Raw genomic sequence first — 17712 nt, 5'->3', positions numbered from 1 at the left:
CCATTTCCTGCTAGACTTGAATCAAATCACATTGATTCCAGGAAGATTTGAGTGCTCTTTGTCTCTCACCATTTCTGCAATGGCTACCTTGCCATTTTCTTTGGGATATAGGCATGCAGCCCAACAAAGGCACTCTTTATGACTCTTTGTCCTGTTTAGTCCTGTGTTACCCCAGACAAAGGCAAAACTTACCAGAGGTTGCTCACATCACACAGAAATAAAGGGAAGATGCAAAGTTGAAGATTCCCACTCTGCTCTCCTCTAAGCAGAGTCAGGCATGGGAAAAGTAATGTGTCTTGTGCTAATAGATGCAGAGGGTAACCTGAGGACAAGTGCACCCTGAGCAACTGGAGCCAGGAGCTAAAATAACTCCCACTACAGTGAGTAGCTGAGCAGATCTCTTATTACACATAAAATATGCAAAGTCTTCTAGAAACAGGACTTCATTTATAGTGCAGCTTCTAGGGAGATTTGTCCAATGACCCACTCAAGACATCACTTTGTTTTCTTTGGTTTTGGCGACTTGTTCTCCCTGCCCCACCACAATGTGGTTGGTGTAGTTGAGTCACTCCCTCTCTGATGCCTGCGTAGAGCTCGAGTACCTTGACAGGCCCACCCTAGGAACTGAGTGTGCTACTGTGTGTACCGAGGGCAGAAAAAGGAGTGTGCTCCTTTTTCTGCCCTCAGTACTTTCAGCAGAGCTGCAAGACAGCTGGTAGGATTTCCAAAGGCAGGCCTGCAGTAAAAAATCAACATGCCATTGACTTGGTTGGTCTGTGTAGCACTGGGCTCAGTAGACACTCACTTCCCTTGCAGCAGGGAGGAATCCTGTGTTGGTGATGGAATTTTCTCCCTCCAGTTCTGGATAAAGTTATTAAGAAGTAAACTTAATTTCTTCTTAATTTTTCTCCTTTCAGACTTCAGGCTGCCCTTAAGGGACTCAAATTCAGTGATAGAGAGCTAAATACCTCTGAAGATGGCTGACACATCCTCATTTATCTGCCTAAACAACAAAGGGAATTTGGAGTGGCCTCAGATCTCAGGGGAAAAATATGTTTTTCTGATGTATTTCTGTTAAAACTAGGCTTTCCAGTCTTCGGAGTTACCTGTTTTCATTGGAAGTAGCCATACCTAGATGGTTTAAATTCTTTGATTTTTTTCATAGCATGAAATGAAGCAACAGAGAAATCCCCGTATTTCAGCATCTGCAGACCAAAGACAAGCCATTAACCTGTACAATACCTAATGATTTCTGATCTTTTTCAGCTGATGATCTCTACAAAAAAATAGCTAGTCTCCGTTTTATTTTTTTTCTCTCTGCAATCTGCTCGAAGGCTTGAAGGATCACCTAGTAGCTCCAGTAAAAGCATAATTTTTTATCTCTACATTTGCATTTATAGTGCTGCAAGTTGTTTTTTGCTGTGCTGCAAGACTCTTGCTTCATATTTTAAATCATGAAGCATGTAAACACCAAAAATATTTCTCTTTGCAGTGGTAGATTACTGCAATGGGGTTTTGTGAAGATGGGGGTTTGTGTGTGGTTTTTTTTTTCCTTTGGATTGATAATAACATGCCTAATGAGAACTTTTTGTTTCCTTTAAAGGCATCAGCTGTAAGTGGAGGGTTTTTTTGTGACAGGGTGCTGTTCCTTCATCTCCTATTTATGCTTTATGATGTTTTTAGAGACTGAAATATGTACCCCTGTTTTTTCAGAAACTACTTGACTGCTGATAGTTGTTTGAGAGAACAGACTTTTTTTTGTGCTGCTATGAATTCTGACACACCACTGGAAGCCTAATGGAATAATAATGACACCTTTAGCCCAAAACTCCTGAAGAAGGGGTTAATATGAGATGTCCTGCTTATCAAAATTCTGTGGGGTCAGCTGAAGTTCAAGGCAAATCTACAATAATTTTCAATTGCACCAAAATTTCAGCATTGAATTATTTTTACCTAATCAGAGGTGTTTAGAGACATGTAAGTGTATATTCACAACAAAGAGGTCAAAATATACAAGCTGCTTATCAACACATAATGGCAAATATAATATCAGTTGAGCAATTTTAATTTGGTCCTGTTTCTGTTTTACATAAACATACGGAGAATTCTTTAATCATAGTTTTGCAAAGGCCTTCTCAATTCACAGGGACTGAGAAACGGCTCTTCTGTCCTTAATCTGACCAAACTCTAGCCTTGTTTTCCTGGTTCAAACTTGGTTTCCCAGCCGTTTATCCCAGTCTGTTGTCCTTGGCCCTTTTGCACAAGTCCAGATATCATCTTCTGCTCCTTGCTTAGATGAGGTGAGGCCCACATGTTGTGTAGGGTGGTCATTCCAGTAATAATAGGTTCCCTGCTCTTGTTTTAGGATTGGATGTGGATCCATTGAGGCTCTGCAAGTACAGAACTGTGATCATGAAGAAGGAGTAAAGATTGGGGTATTTGTGAAGGAAATAGCTATACCCAGTGCTGGGCATATCTTCTGGGCTGAACAAGTGGGAAGTGCTATTTTTTCAAAGGTATGGTGGCAATAAAGAACATATTCTTGTCAAAAAAAATAACTCCCTTGCAACATCGTGCATCTTTTCTTCAAAGCATAAGATAATGCTCTCTCTTCAAAGATGAGTCATAGAGAGATTTTTTTTTTTTAATTGGAGGAAGCACTTTTTACCTTTACCTCTTTCTCAGAAGCATATGAAACATTTAAACTTTCCAAAACCATTCAGCCTGAAGGAAGTCCCCATCATGGAAGACCCCAGGCCAAGATATAATTAATAGAAAGAAATCTTAAAATGATAATTTCTGAAGTCAACTGTGTGTAGTTGTGGTCAATACACCAATTCATTATGCGAGCTTCATATATACTCATCTGGTATATGTATACATATATATTTATGTATATGTATATATGTATACATATATGCATAGATATTTGTTCAAGACCAGAAATTCATATTGCAAACAATAATTTTTAGGTCTTTCAGAAAATATAACCCATGGATTCATACTCCTGTAGAAAAACTTACAGAGATGAAGTAGGAATCAAAGTTTAAATGTCTAGCCAAATAGGAACACAAGGAAAACAGTTTCTAGAAGTCTGCTAATTTGTCAATATGAATGATCCTAAAAATTATTCTTATTTATGTGTTACCTATGGAAAGGAAAATTGTGTTGACAGAAAATAGTGTTACAACTCCTCTTGAAAAGAATGACATTTTTATAAAAACCTCCCCTTACTGTTAATTGCTATTACAACTTTTCCCTATATTATCCTCACTCACAGCCCAATACATTCTCTGAAGATAATTTCAAAACTATGATTGTTGAAAATTCAAAAAAAAAGCACAACCCCCACCCCCCCCTGACAAAACCAAAAAAAACCCAACCAAACCAAAAAAACCCAGAAAAATAACAGTTTGTCAGTACTAGAGGAATGTGCTAGAAACCTGCCAGAGAGAAACTAGAAAGGGGCAGTAAGAAGCTGCTTTTATGGCTCTAAAATACACCTAGTGGACATCATGTGGGCTTTCTCTGCATACAGTAATTTTCTTTTCTTAATTGCCCAATCAGGAATTAGCCCTGTACAGGAAGCTTAGGTCACATTGTTCAAATTCATCATCTCCCACAGTGCATTCTTAAAGTATATTAAGTCAGCTCCATAAAAATCCCTCTCTGTCATATTTCAAAGTAGAGAACCTTACTGGTCCTTCATACCTGGAACTGAGGGATTCTCTTTTCTATTCTCCTATCATTTCCACTAGGGAGGAGAGGAAGTACTTCTTTTCCTGTTGACATACACCTCTTCATTTTGCTCAATGTAGAATTGGTAATTACATCTAACATCCTGAAGAAGATTTATGTAGATATGGGTTACATGAGTGAGAGGCTCACAACTTGAGCTACACTGTTCAGCCAAATGAATTGCTAATGCAACAGGAATTTCTGTGCAGATCCTGAGGTCTGACACTCATAAAAGAACTATCATAAAAGGCACTATCAGTGCCTTTATAGACATGAAGGTAGTATCCCCAGCTCAGTTACTTGTGGGTAGGGATACAAATAAATAAAAGGTGAGAAAATATGCTATTCAGCCTACCTTCATGTCTACTAGAAAAGCTAGGGTAAACAGCAGAAAACTTGCTACTCTTCTAGTGCTATGACACTTTGCTGATGATTTGCATGATGATTTAGGATGACCACCTTTGAATTCCTCCTATTAAGTACACAAACATGATGTCACTTTGTTTCGGAGAAGTACAAGTAGGGATGGTAGTAGAACCTCAAAAATGTACCAAACTCTGGATAGTCGAGAGGGGGAGAGAAATTTGGAAGAAAATAGGTGTAATCTGACATCCAGCTTCTGCACCTCTGTCTAGGGAGAAATCAGACCACAGCTCCACCTCAGGTTTTGGGCGGACCAAGCATGGCTCAGCCTGAGGTGGGTTTTTTGTTACCTCTTCCTTATTCCCAGCACAGGATGGATCTCTTCAGCTTTTCAGCTCTCTTTGCACTCTTGAAGGCCTGAACCTTATAGGATATATCCTCATACCCTTGAACCTTGAACCTTATAGTATATCCCTATAAGATATATACTATTTATCTGTCTCAGGTTAGCTGCAGGAAAGAGTGTTATTTCCTTTCCCTCTTGTAACATCTCAGAAGTTCCTTTCTTGATGTCCTCTCAACAGTACAGCTGATTCCTGTAGCACTCTGGGTGGATGAGGTAAGAAACCCTATTTGGGGAAGGCTCATGTCAGGTGGGAGGTAATGTCTTGGCGGAGGAGATAGGTTATGGTGGGCTTTCCATCCTATCTCTTCTGTCTTAGAAAGTACCATTTTTGAGCCTGTTTGCTGTGCCCAGCACAAATTTCTTTGAGGAATGTTTTGCCAAGATTAGTCTCCTTTTGTCATCAACATCAGTGTGGAAATGGTCTTGGTAGACAGGAGCTGTAATACAAAGTGGATAGTTCATTTGGCTGATATGATTTTCTATATTTCATAGGTGTCAGCAAGGTTTCCTGTTTTTCAGATGGTCATGGTTTTAAAACTTCTGTCCAGGACAATTCTTTGAAGGCAGTCTGTGAAGGCTCAGGTAGTGTGGGGCTCAGCTGGGGCTGGTGAGAGGCGAGCTACCTTGAGTGAGCATTACTCCCCTGGGGCGAGTGACCACCCAAACTGCCTTTGCATTACAGGGCAGAAGAAGTAGTGCTTCAGAATAATGGTGTTTGATGAAAATAAGAAAAATCAGCCCCCAAAAAAAGATGAGAGTAGCTGTGTGGAAGAGAAAACAGTGGGAACCTGTAGGCCAGGAGGAAAATGTGTTTAGCAGGGACTGAATAAAACAAGAAACATGACATCAAATTTTTGTAACATGAGAACTCTAGGGGAGCTGGTTGTCTGAAAAGAATTTAATGATAACTCCTCCTCAAAAATTTTTCATGAGAAATATAATTTTAAAATGAAGTGCTGTGTGTTTTATTTTTGACAAATATTAATTTTTATCAAGTGTGGCTTTTGGTGGAGATAATTTTTTTTAACTTGTCCATATATTTTTCTTTTTAAACTCTGAAAAAAAACTCCATCAAATATTTGCTTAAATCTTCATGAGGTATGAAAACTTTTGCTCTGTAAGAATGCAGGAAAAAGGAAGATATCAAAGAAAGAGATGAACTTTAAAGACCATGACATAGAGCTCAGGATTATCAGTTATGATGCTCTGCTTTGAGTTCAACATGTGCTTAATCTTTTCAGGATCAAGAAGGCTTTGCTGAATTGGAATCTGGAAATAAATTTCTATTTTTTCAGGTTTTTATTTCCTAGCAACTCTTCCTATATCTGAATGAAGTCTCTGATGAGTTGAGCTCACATGAGAGATAGAATATTTTATACTGTGACACTAATAAACGTGGTTTTGGTGAACTTTTCTTAGTGAGGTGATATTCCCGTTACAGGACATTGCACAAATACTGCATAAATACAGGATATGTTCTAGCCACCAGGAGGCGAGACTTTTATTGAAAAAAAAAGTGTCAAAAGTGTCAAATGTAGTGATTCTACCTAAGTGTTGACTTTTCCAACCTAGAAATGAAACTCAAGGTGATTTTAGGATAGGAGGTAATATAAAAGTGGATCTTTATTTGGAGGCCTCCAGGAGCTATCATGGAGAATGTCCACAAAGGCCGACCCACACAGGGTGAATACAGTTCTTTTAAGTTTGGCAAATTAGCATAATTGACAAAAAAACACCAATTAGGAGGACGAGTGGTGATGCATTCCCCCCCTTCCCCCCACCCAGGTCAAGCTACTCCTCTGGACCCCCCACCTTGGCACTAGCTGTTCTTTGCAATGAAAATGTGTCTTGAAGGGTTGTTTTTCAACATTGGTAGCCAGGAAGAGCCAAGATAGCACTAGGGCTTTGTACCTCCTGGGGCTTGGAGCTCTGGAATTTGTTTTGTCTTTCTGTTTAGGGAAAGGGCATAGAAAAGCACTAGGAAAACTAGCTAGAATACAGTAATAGGCTACAGAGCTACAAACATATCTGCAAAGAGTAGCGAGAACAAGGAAAAGGAAAAAGGCAAAAAACCAAAACAGCATCACAGAAAAAGAGAAGAAACAGAACAATTTTGACCCATGTCATTCAGCTGCAAAGAGGTGATAAAGTTATTTGAAAGAGTGCAGAATGACAAGCATAAAGATTCTTCCTTTTCTCAAGAAGACCCTCTTCTTGGGTCTATGGCTTGCTTTGATTGATCAGAATAAAGATAGGCATTAAAGGACATTTCAAAATTACTTCCAAATCAAATTTACAGTGATCAGAGGGAAGCCATGATGCTTGGTTCTAGTCTGTCTTCATCATCGTGTCTGTCTTCGCGGGGAGCGTAGGTATCTGTGAAGCTAACATTGAGCTAAGCCCACAGGAACCCTTGGTGTTTGCATTGAATTTTGGCTGAACCACTTGAGACAAGCAGGCATGAGCATATGAGAGTGAGAAAAACTGCCTGTGAGGGATGGAGGTCCATGATACTCCTGAATCTCTACTGTTGGTCCTATCTAATATGTGTGCAATGTTAGGATATTGCAGTCATTTGCTACAGCCAGGGATCTGCTATGTGTGTTTGTTTGTGAATGTGTGGGTTTGTGTAATCAGAGCTAAATAATATTAAATGAAGTTTTCTTGCCCTCCTGAGGACTCTATTAAATACTTCCAGACAGATCAGTGCTGGGGATAGAAAAAAGTGTAACCATAGTGATGGAATGGAAATTATTTCTTTGTTCTTAGGCTGCAGTATCCTACAGACACTGCCGTTTTCAAGGTCAAATATATATTAGAAAGCGATAAAAATTGAAGAAAAATATGCTGGCTTAGCTGCAAAAGCTAATTTATTTTATGCATTATAAATGGTGTTAAAAATTACTAAAATGAGATTTCTCAGCAAGAACTCAATGTGTGGTTTCACAAAAGTAATTTCCGAGGATGAACATGGTTAGAGAATTTAGCCTTAAAAGCTTTTCAGGCCATCAGAGAAAACAGCAAAGCTATCAATTACCAGATTTCAGTGGTGTTTCTGTCAGAAATATAGTGGTAATTTTAGCATTCTCCTCAGCATTTGCTAAATTAAGAATGTCTGCTAACAGATCAATTAATTGGAGCGTTATTTAATTTAATGAAAAGTAATCTGTCAAGAAATTCTAATCAGTCTTTGAAAAAAACAACATTCTGGCATCTCTTTCCAAATGGCAGAAATAGTAGGGCCCTGACATGGTGAGATGACAGCTGTAATTTTGAGGATTTGAGGTTAAGACTGAGCATTCTTCTGAACAAGCAGAACCCCTTCTTGTCAAGGTGTTGACCAATACGGAGCTCTGACACCTAGTATTGCTCTGCTCTCCTGAAAATATCTTGTGGCAGGAAGCCCTGCTAACTCTCTGGTTCCCTGCTCTGTGCCTTTTCCAGAGATGAATGAATACACACAAAATGCTGTTCCCATTATGATGCTCAAAGTCAGTGTTAAAAAAGCAGAAGATCAGAAGTTTTACTTCTGCAGATCTTCAGAGACTCTCCCCTCGGTCCCGGGGGAAGTACACAAAGCAGGCTTTCCATTACTTGTGCTCCATTGTAGTGCAAGGCTTGGCAGCAGGCAATGCAGAATTTCTTATGGAGGGAGCAACACATAAGATGCCTCCTGGCCAACTGATCTTGCAGTGAGTTTGAGGGAGTGCAGATGTGGCAGCTAAAATCAAGCTTTTTTGTTCACAACTGAAGACTGGAGAATTCTTCTTTACGACTCACAATTTTACTCAGAGTGATTCATTGCAGAAAGTCCATTTTGCTCCACCTCCATAGTACAGATGTGGGCCAATGCAGATTTGTCTGCTGTGGTGTGCCAAGACACAGTCAAGTGAAAGGAGCAGAGGCAGCTTGCAGAAGGAGCAAGGAGATCCCAGAATGAGTAATCAATCAAATAAATTTTGTGAGTTTCTTCAGTCAAATATGCCATCTTTCTTTGAACTCCTTACTTCCTTTTTAGCCTTATGATGGGGAAAGCTCCTTTGCATTAACAAGGGTAAAATTACAGGAACAAAATCTAAACAACTAATCCATCTCCCAATGAAAAACAACAGAGTAGGAGGCCATGGTCACAAAGGCGTTGAGGTTTGTTCCCCTGTGACAGCTGTCACTAAAACACTGTTATAAGCATTGCTGTCTGCTCCTAAGCAGATGTAGGAGTCTGGTGCGAGTGCAAATGAGTGAGCTGAACTTGTATTTTGGTAATTCAGGAATCTTAAAGATTCAGTCAGAGCATTGGTTGATTCATTTTCTCTACTACGCTAACATAACTCTAATGTGAACCTGAAGGACCCCAATACCTGCATTAGGAGGGCAAAAACTGCCATAATATCTACAGCGCAGGGTCTGGATTTCTCAGGATACTTTAACTAAAAAAAAAGTTTTGATGTTGCCAAACTTAGTGCTTCTTGTCAGGGAAAGGCACTTGCAAGGTAAGATTTGACCAGTAAAAAAACATTTACCAACAGAGAATGAGGGGAACAAGATTGCTGAGATGACTGAGGCAGGGAGGAAGGGATGGCTTAAGGGAAAAAATAAAAAAGGAAAAACCACCAGCTGATGCTTGTTCTTCCTAGTGTACTCAGGATATGGTCTCCAGCCACAGGAGCTGCTGCCAGGGATGGTACTGCCTCTGTGACTCTGGGAATGGAAACAAACGCATCTGTACCAAAAAAAAGAGTAACCCTTCTCTTTGGAGTGATGGTGATTTTCCCTATTCTGGATCTCTGTCTAGGACATTTAAAGGTCTTTGGAAACAGCAGAGTTTAAGTGGAAAGCACTCACCCTGAGCTGGGTAGCTGAGACCTTATTTGCTTGCTGCAGAGATATTTAGTCAATATTACAACCTGACTCTGTGCTACTGGTTTTTGGGGGGATTTCATGTTTCAGTCTACACCAAGTTTGCCTCATCTCTTAATAAGCTTTCCTCTTCAAATTATTAGTGCCTAAACACTTGTGAGGAGGAAAGGGTAGAGAGGACTGAAAGAGTTGCATTAATATCTACATCTGAAGCAGTTCTCCTTATTATACTTGAGATAATCTGGATAAAATAAAATAATTTTGTGGCATTTTCTCATGTGCAGATGTATCATCTCCCTGCAATGTGTATTCTCTGTTCTGCCAGAAAGACTTCTTTGGTCTTCTTAGTACCTGGAATAATCCTCAACACTTTTCTGATGACTTCTTGTATAGCAGGTGGGATTGGCATCCAGAGAACCAGTTTCCTTTGAAATTCAGAAAATTTGTGTCCTCCTCAGGATAAGTTCCCCCCTTCATATAGTGACTGTTTTAAACAGGTCAGATGAACTGAACTTCCAAAGAACCACTTCACTCCACTGACCACGAAGAACATCTAAACATTGATCAAATATAAGAATTTACTTTCTAAGAGCTGCTGAAATCAATCCCTTTCCGCTGAGTGTCCTGCTGAGACAATCCAGGCTCATTTCCTCATGGCACATTCAGATAACCACAGTTCAGTTCAGAAGGGTTTGATTTGATTTTTTAGTACTGAAATTACCACCTGATCTTGATATTGATTTCCTAAATCAAAGACAGCTTTTCTCCTGTATACTTCACAAAAATTCAACATGCTTTATTTAAAATTATTTTAGAAGTATAAGAAACTGATAGTTTAAATCTTACTTATTTTCAAAAAATGAAATAAATTAATTTTGAAATAGATATGACTCTATTTGCACTCTAAGCAACTTTTACATTGGGAGGTTACACCATTGATGTGCATTTGCTTGGGAGACATTGTGGATGTGGAACATGGTGAGGGCTTCATAAGAGCAGCACAAGAACACACTAGCCATTTTCACAGTTTGGCATTTATCAGACTGATGGGCTTTCTGCTACCTTCCAACCTGACATTTCAAAAGAAAGTAATGGGCACCAGTGCCACACATTTGTGGCTAGCCAATCTGAAACATCATAAAAGTTTTGGGGGTTGAAGTGCAGGAAGTGTGTGAGCAGGCTGAGAACCTGGGTTGGTTCAGCTGTGCAGAAACAAGGGAGCCCAGTTGGTTTTTGCTGTGTTCATGTGCAAAAGGTTGATAACATCTGCCATCTGTAGCAAAGCTGTCTTGAACACCAAGACGCTGAACCTATTCAGTGGCATGTGTGAGTTCCAAGGGTATCTGTGTGCAACTGGTCAGGATGATGCAAACACTCCATGACTTTGTTTCTGTTCCTTATCTGTGATTCACATACTTCTGCTTATTTGAAGGTCCTGAATGGAAGATGCCTGCATGCTATTCTGGGCCTTAGCAGTGTTGATTTTCTGGTGTTTTTTCAGATAAGAGGTTGGAAACTATCATGGGCTTTAATATGATCTAAATACAACTCATTACACTGTTAAAAACTCAGCTCTTTTTCCCCACAAAGAGGTTGAAAACATAAGTACATAATTCCTTCACAATTTGAGTAACTCCTTCATTCAAATAGTTTACCACAGTTATAGTAAATTAATTCTGGAATGAATACAAAAGAGGAAGAGAATGAGAGAAAGAGAGGGGAACAGTGGAATGAAGTCTTTTTTATGGTAAGCGTTCCCATTTCTGCTTCTCTCTCCCATGCTGTGATGTCTGGGGGTCCCCTCGTGGCCCTTGTGTTGCATGGAGACCTTGGTGACACAGAGAGCGTTGCCTTTTCTCAGGGAGGTGGACATAGGTGTGTGAGATGGCAGAGGATCGCTCTGGCAAGAAGGGACAGAAAGAGGAGCAATAGGGCAAGATTCTTTCTGAACCATTGCAATGGATGAGAGGTTTAGGGGCAGAGTCAGAGGCAATATGAGGTATCTTATAAATTCATCAGATATGAGGTAGTACTTGACAGCCCCGCTAGTTTCCTCGGCAAGTTAATTGGTCCATTTGCCACTTAAAAATAATGATTCACTTTGTAAATGTGTTATAAAGACACTGACAGTGTTTGCCAAGGAATAATTAATTTAGTCTTTGCTCAGAGAAATAGCTACTGATGCTTCAACTTCCATGTGATGTCAGCAGATAGAGCAATTGTGTTTACACAGCCTTGGGCCACTGTGCTGCTAAACCCCTCCTTGGTCATGAGCTTCAGCAGCAGAGGAGAGTGCCAATGCCAGCATCAACAGAGTGGAAAAAGATTGAAAGAGTTCAGTTCAGCTACACAAAGTTTAATGTGCTGGTGGGACACTAAGAAAGGTTTGTCATGAAGAGGTGAGGCAGTGGGAATGTCCAGAGATAAGGAAGGGTGCACTTCTTCTGTGGCCTTTGGCGGTTTTTGTGCAGACATTTTGAAGTTATATTGAAGTCAGAATTCCAGTTAAGACTCATTAAAGATATACAGAAGAGTATATAAATCCTACACCTCCAAAATGAAACTGATGAGATTTCAAATCTCCAAGGTCATCTTCTATCTGCAGATTGAAAAAAAGAAGAAAAAAATGTACCAAAAAGAAATTAAATAAAGAGGCTGAGAACCAAAGTGAAATCCTGGGCTGGCAGCAAGTCTTGTGTCTGTAAACAGTTATGATGCAGGTTTTCTCTTGCCCAGTGAGAGGTTTTCTGGCCCAGATGGGCTTTAAGCAATGTGGCAACAAGACTGGGGCATAATTCTGGAAAAACAGTGAAAACAATAATGGAAATTCATCATGCAAATTAACAGAACGTGTCTTTCCCCTCTTGTCATTGATTGAACAGGATTAGCTGGGTAAACTACATTGCAAGTTATTATTAAAAATAAAATGCAGGTTAGTTGAACATGCTTTATTAGGATTGTAGTTGGTCAGATTAATGCAAAATCAGATGGCATTCTAGTAAAACTGAAGCAAGTGGTCAATTGCCCATTTATATGAACTGTAAAATCATTGTTGAGTGTGCTATGTATTTCTCTACCCCTGTCCCCTCACACTCATATACTTCCTTTTGTGCTATGGAGCATTCATAGCTATATCAAAATAAGTTCATTTGAATATACTTTCAGATATCATTTGTCTATGAGATATTTTGTCATCTCAAGAACAGGCCAGAACATTTTTTTCTCTTGAGAACATAGTCATGAAGACTCCAGTCTGTTAGATTGCCCCTGACTGTTGATGGAACTCTGGTTTTAGTTCTGCCTCAGGCTGACAGAGTATAAGATTGTCTCTCCTATTCTCCTAGATTTTGGTACTTCTAGAAAAGACTGAGATCCCATTACGTGACAGTGTTATTGACAGGTCTGAGGATTGGCAAAGGGAGGACCAAGAAGGAATCAGTTCATGGGGACCTTCACGTTCCAGTGGGAGCTCACAGATTCTGTACAGCCATATCTCAAATTTCTGAGAAGGGAGAAGGATGATGAAAAACAGTTCTTATATTGCAACAGAAATAGGACACATATTTTTCATGCTTTGAGGTATACAAAGAGTACTTTTATAGGAATTGAAGAAAGTGAATTTTGTTAGGGGAAGAGTTCTGAATTGGGTGATAACTACTGCATTATTTTACATGAAAAAATTCACAGGTTTCATTTTCAATGACAGCTATACTGCCATGCACCCTGAACACAGCCTCCATGAGACTAACACAGAGAGAAATGTTTTGGTTCTGATGCTGGGACATGCAAGTCAGACACCGCTCTGTGCTGGATTCTCTACAGGGGTTTCTGTCTATTCCACATTCTTTAGGTTTAAAGATAGGGTTTCGAGATTGGGAATGGACTTATTTGAGGCAATGATGCAGTTCATGAACACAGGTATGTTTCTAACTAGTTTTCAAAATGGAAACATAAGTAATTTGGAATATACAAAGCAGAACTAAGTCTTATTTTAAAAAACTGTAGCAATGAAGAGAATTTGAATGGACAGATTTTGTGGGGACTGAAATTATAGGTTTTGTAATGGCATGTATTGACTTTTTCATCTCTCATCTGAATGTAGCTGGTGTTTCATTGACAACTGTCTCAGTAGTGCTTGTCAGACTTTCTGAAATATTAGACTTTCTGTGTTATTAGACTGTGTCTTCAAGTAGAACATCTGCCTAGAACAAATTACTTGGCTAGCGGTGCAGCTGGCCTTTGCTTTTATTCTTTTTAGGCCTGTTCATTGGACCAGAACTAAGCAAGATAGTAGGAGGATGATGTGAGGATTGATGTGCAGCACTGTACAAAAATTCTCCCTATTACCTGCTCAGGTCCTGGCACACTGCATGAGATGTTTTCCTGTTGTGTCCGTCCATGGTTTCATTCACAGGTTCAGCCACGGGTGACATTGTGGCAGATTGCTCATGACACAGACACACTGACACACAGACACACAGACACACAGACACACTGACACACAGACACACTGACACACAGACACACAGACACAGACACACAGAGCAAGGCTGACTTTGCAATGCTTCTCCTCCATACACTGTCTTCTTGTCTCCTTGAATGGAAATGTACACACTCAAGTGTGTCAAGGACCATCAGCTCACACCAAAACACAAAAGCATGTGCTGGTACTGGCAGGGCTGAAAAGAAGCTGTTAAAGGTGTTAAAGGAAAAAAATATATTGAAAAATTTTAGTGTGTTTCAATTATGGTTGAATGAATTATCTCTGCTATCCTCACTTACACATGAATTATTCCAACGAAACATAATCCTTTTTGCTGAAATATTTTGTCAGGAAAAAACCTTGATCTTCCGGACCTGTAAAAGAGGAAGTTTAAACTGCAGCTAGTGTGAGAGGGAAAGGAAATTCTCTTAGGCTGTGCAAACCAGCTCAAAAATGCAGAGAGTCAGTGTATAAATTGCATTGAAATTCCTAAACATCACAGTATGGTTTGTTGTATCCTTTTTCATTACCTTTTATTTTTTAAATTTTGGCCTTCCCACAACATGTTATTTCATAGATCAACAGATATTACTCTCATTGTTGGTATCAGCTTTCAATTTTCTTTCCCAAAATGAATTCTAGTATAATTTCTCATACATATCAAAGAGATCCTTGTTCTGGATGGAATTAAACAATCAGATAAATGCAAAGTATTAGTTAAATGGACAAAAAAGAAGGGGGGAAAAAACCAAAAACAAACAAACAAACAGATAATTTTGTGGTTACTTATCCCTTTAAGAAATTCAATTCTGGCAATTGTCATCATATCTGCAAATTTTCATTCATCATGTGTTTGCTGTCTCTCTCTCTTAAGGCACCCTTAGCTTGCCCTTTAAAATGTCAAAATAATTTGCATGCCAAATTATTTTATTATTATTTTATTATTATATTCATGCCAGCATCCCTTTATTGGTGATAATTCATTTGGTGGTGGGGGGAGGATTTAGGAAAGGGTGCAATGGCTGGATGGTGTTAGGACTGAAGAGCTCATTCATTCTTATTCCCTCCTTCTGGGGAGTACAGGAAGAAATTAGGTGAGGGAAAGACTGAAAGATCCTCAAGAGGCAAAAATTTGAAGGCTCTTCTTCCTGTGTTTTTTTAGCCATCTGTGTTTTACAGGCCTCATCCTGCCTTTAAGTGCTTTTCATAGTGGGAAAATGGCAATTTTTTTCCAGAAACTTTACTGTGTGGAATCTTCCCTGCTGATAAGAAGTTGCTGGAGCCAGGAAACAGAGAAACAGCATGAAAACCTGGGATAATCTGGGTTAACTTGACCTCCATAAGTGTCGCTAAAGGACAACACTGTTATTTTGAAAATTAAATGTTGGTGCAGCTGGAAGTTGTGTTTGGTGGAGATGATGCAGTGCCTTCTGCCAGCAAAGGCAGCAGTGTCCAGCACACGGCCCATGAGAATCCTTGTGAGGGTCCATGCCAGAAGATGAGACAACAGGATTAAGTGTCTGCCAAGGCCCTACAGTCTTGTTCTTAAATTTTCCACAATTTATTTAAAACTTACTTGTTCAACCCTTGGAATAGGGTTAGCACAAAGAAAGGTGTCAAGTCAAACCTTCGGGAAACTTAACAAAGGGCATTCCTCCTCTCCTGGCATTATGTACTGGAAATAGTTGGCTATGGAGCCACCAAATTGTGATTATTGGGATGGGTCTGTGCAGGGTCAGGAGCTGGACTCAGTGATCCATGTGGGTCCCTTCCAATTCAGCATATTCTGTGATCAAAAGCCATTCTAACCTTTGCCCTCCCACTGTAAGTCCTGATTCCTCTGTGAAGCCTTCACTGCCTTACAGACTCTAATCTCTGTCAGGACTGAGGGTGCCAGTTTGTTTTTCTGCTTTGTAAAAATAACCTTGCTCATTTTCACTGCTTTAAAATGAAACAATAATACATTTTAAAATTCTTGTAGAAACACAAATCTTTCCATACATGATGTGCAATCGATCGAAACAACACCAGTGTTTTACATATAAGTATTTAGAACAAAAATAATATTACTTGGAACAGAAAATCTAAAATAACTTTATTTTAAAATACCCTTGTCTTTCCATCACATCATGGATTCTCCACCTGAGAGTCATTCCTGGAGACAGAATTTTCTGGGTACTTGCCTTAAATATGGACCCTGAAGAGGAGTTGCATACCCCTTCAGCAAAGACTGAATCTCTAACAGAGTGGTACCTACTGACCCATTTGTAGAAATTAACTCTTTTAAACTAACAACCTATTTGTGAACCCTCTTTCTTTCAAACTGGGGGAATTCTTTGCCACATCATGTAATACTTCAGACAGGATGCTGTACCACAACAGAATAGCTACAAGAAAGGGAAATGTAAAACCTACTACGTGGTAGGAAACAAAGCTTTATTTTATTTTCCAAATTTAAAACCTCCCTTGCTCCAACTCTGCAATTAAATAGATTCTTATAAGCAGTATGAAAAGAAGTGAATTCACCTCTGAATTTTGCTCTATCAGGAAAAACTAAGAACTATCTGTAAGGAAAGTATATATATTTACTCAGACATCAAGTTTTACCTCTCACTTTCTGGAAAACAAATTAAACCTGATGAGGAATTAGAATAGCTTGAATCATTTGGCTAAACAATAAGATGAACCCATTAGCATTTCTAGAAAACAGCATGTATTTGTATACTTAGTGGTATATAAACACATCTTATATGTATTTATCTACTTTCATCTTCTCTTTGAAATCGAAACAGAGCAAAAGTTGTTTTGTTCTTGTTTATTCCAAGCTGAATGCTTATGTTCCATGTAAAGTAAATCTCTATTGCCTTGTTCTCCTGAATAAGAAATCAGGCAATACTACCAAAAGGTGTCTTTGATTATCCTCAATATTTTATTGTAACTGAAAAAACAAGGTAACTTTCTTGGATTCAAAGATACTTACTATACCTTTTATAAACCCTAGTCTGAAAGAAAAAATAACTGCTTTGTTGCACACTATTTAAGCACTTTATGTGTTTATCTTACTATGCTAATCTGTCAAGATGAAATAGTTTTTTTTTTTTGCATTTATAATTCCTTTGTCACCAAAGTGAGAACTTAAATGGAAAAGGCTCCAAAGTAATCATGCTTCCCAATCTTCACTGGGTTTTGATTGCTTAGTTTTTAAGATCAAGAGTCTTAAAAAGTTTTGTGGAGAGTTTTTGGTGTTGCTTTTGCAACCAAAAATATTCATTACTGTCTGACAGAAGTAAAACCTGAGCAGATCATTCTTATCTCTATCTGTACCATGGCCAACGTTTCAATAAATATGTTTGCTGCTAAGGAAAGAATGTTTATGATTGACCTAAACCTTAAACCAGGACCTTCCTGTGGCATCTCCCCTGGGCTGGGACTGGCTGGAAACTTTGCACCAGGTGTGCATGCAGTGCCAGGTGTTCTTGTTTTAATTCATAGCCAAGGGAATTGTGGACAATGGTCATAATTGGACTGAAAGGGAACCTGCTGTTCCTTTGTTGTTGGCAGTAAAGAAACTCACAACGTTAATAAGTGTTGTGCAAACAACAGTAGTGGGAATGAAAGCCAGAGTTGCTCCAGCTTTCAAGTACTTTCCACATTCTTTTGTCTTTCCTTTTTCAAACACAAGCTAGGTTTGGTACTAACAAGAGTGTCTTTACTCAAACTGATGAAGCAGCTACATTTTAATGTGTAATTTTAAGGTGCATCAATTTTTAAATTTTCTGAGTCATTTCAACTGAAATGAATTCAGGATTTGTTTCTTTCTAGAAGTTCTTGATATGCATGTTGGTGAGAGGTGAGATTTTAAATT

The sequence above is a fragment of the Agelaius phoeniceus genome, chromosome Z, assembly GCF_051311805.1.
Source record: "Agelaius phoeniceus isolate bAgePho1 chromosome Z, bAgePho1.hap1, whole genome shotgun sequence".
NCBI classification, from domain to species: Eukaryota; Metazoa; Chordata; class Aves; order Passeriformes; family Icteridae; genus Agelaius; species Agelaius phoeniceus.
This window is presented reverse-complemented; position numbering follows the sequence as displayed.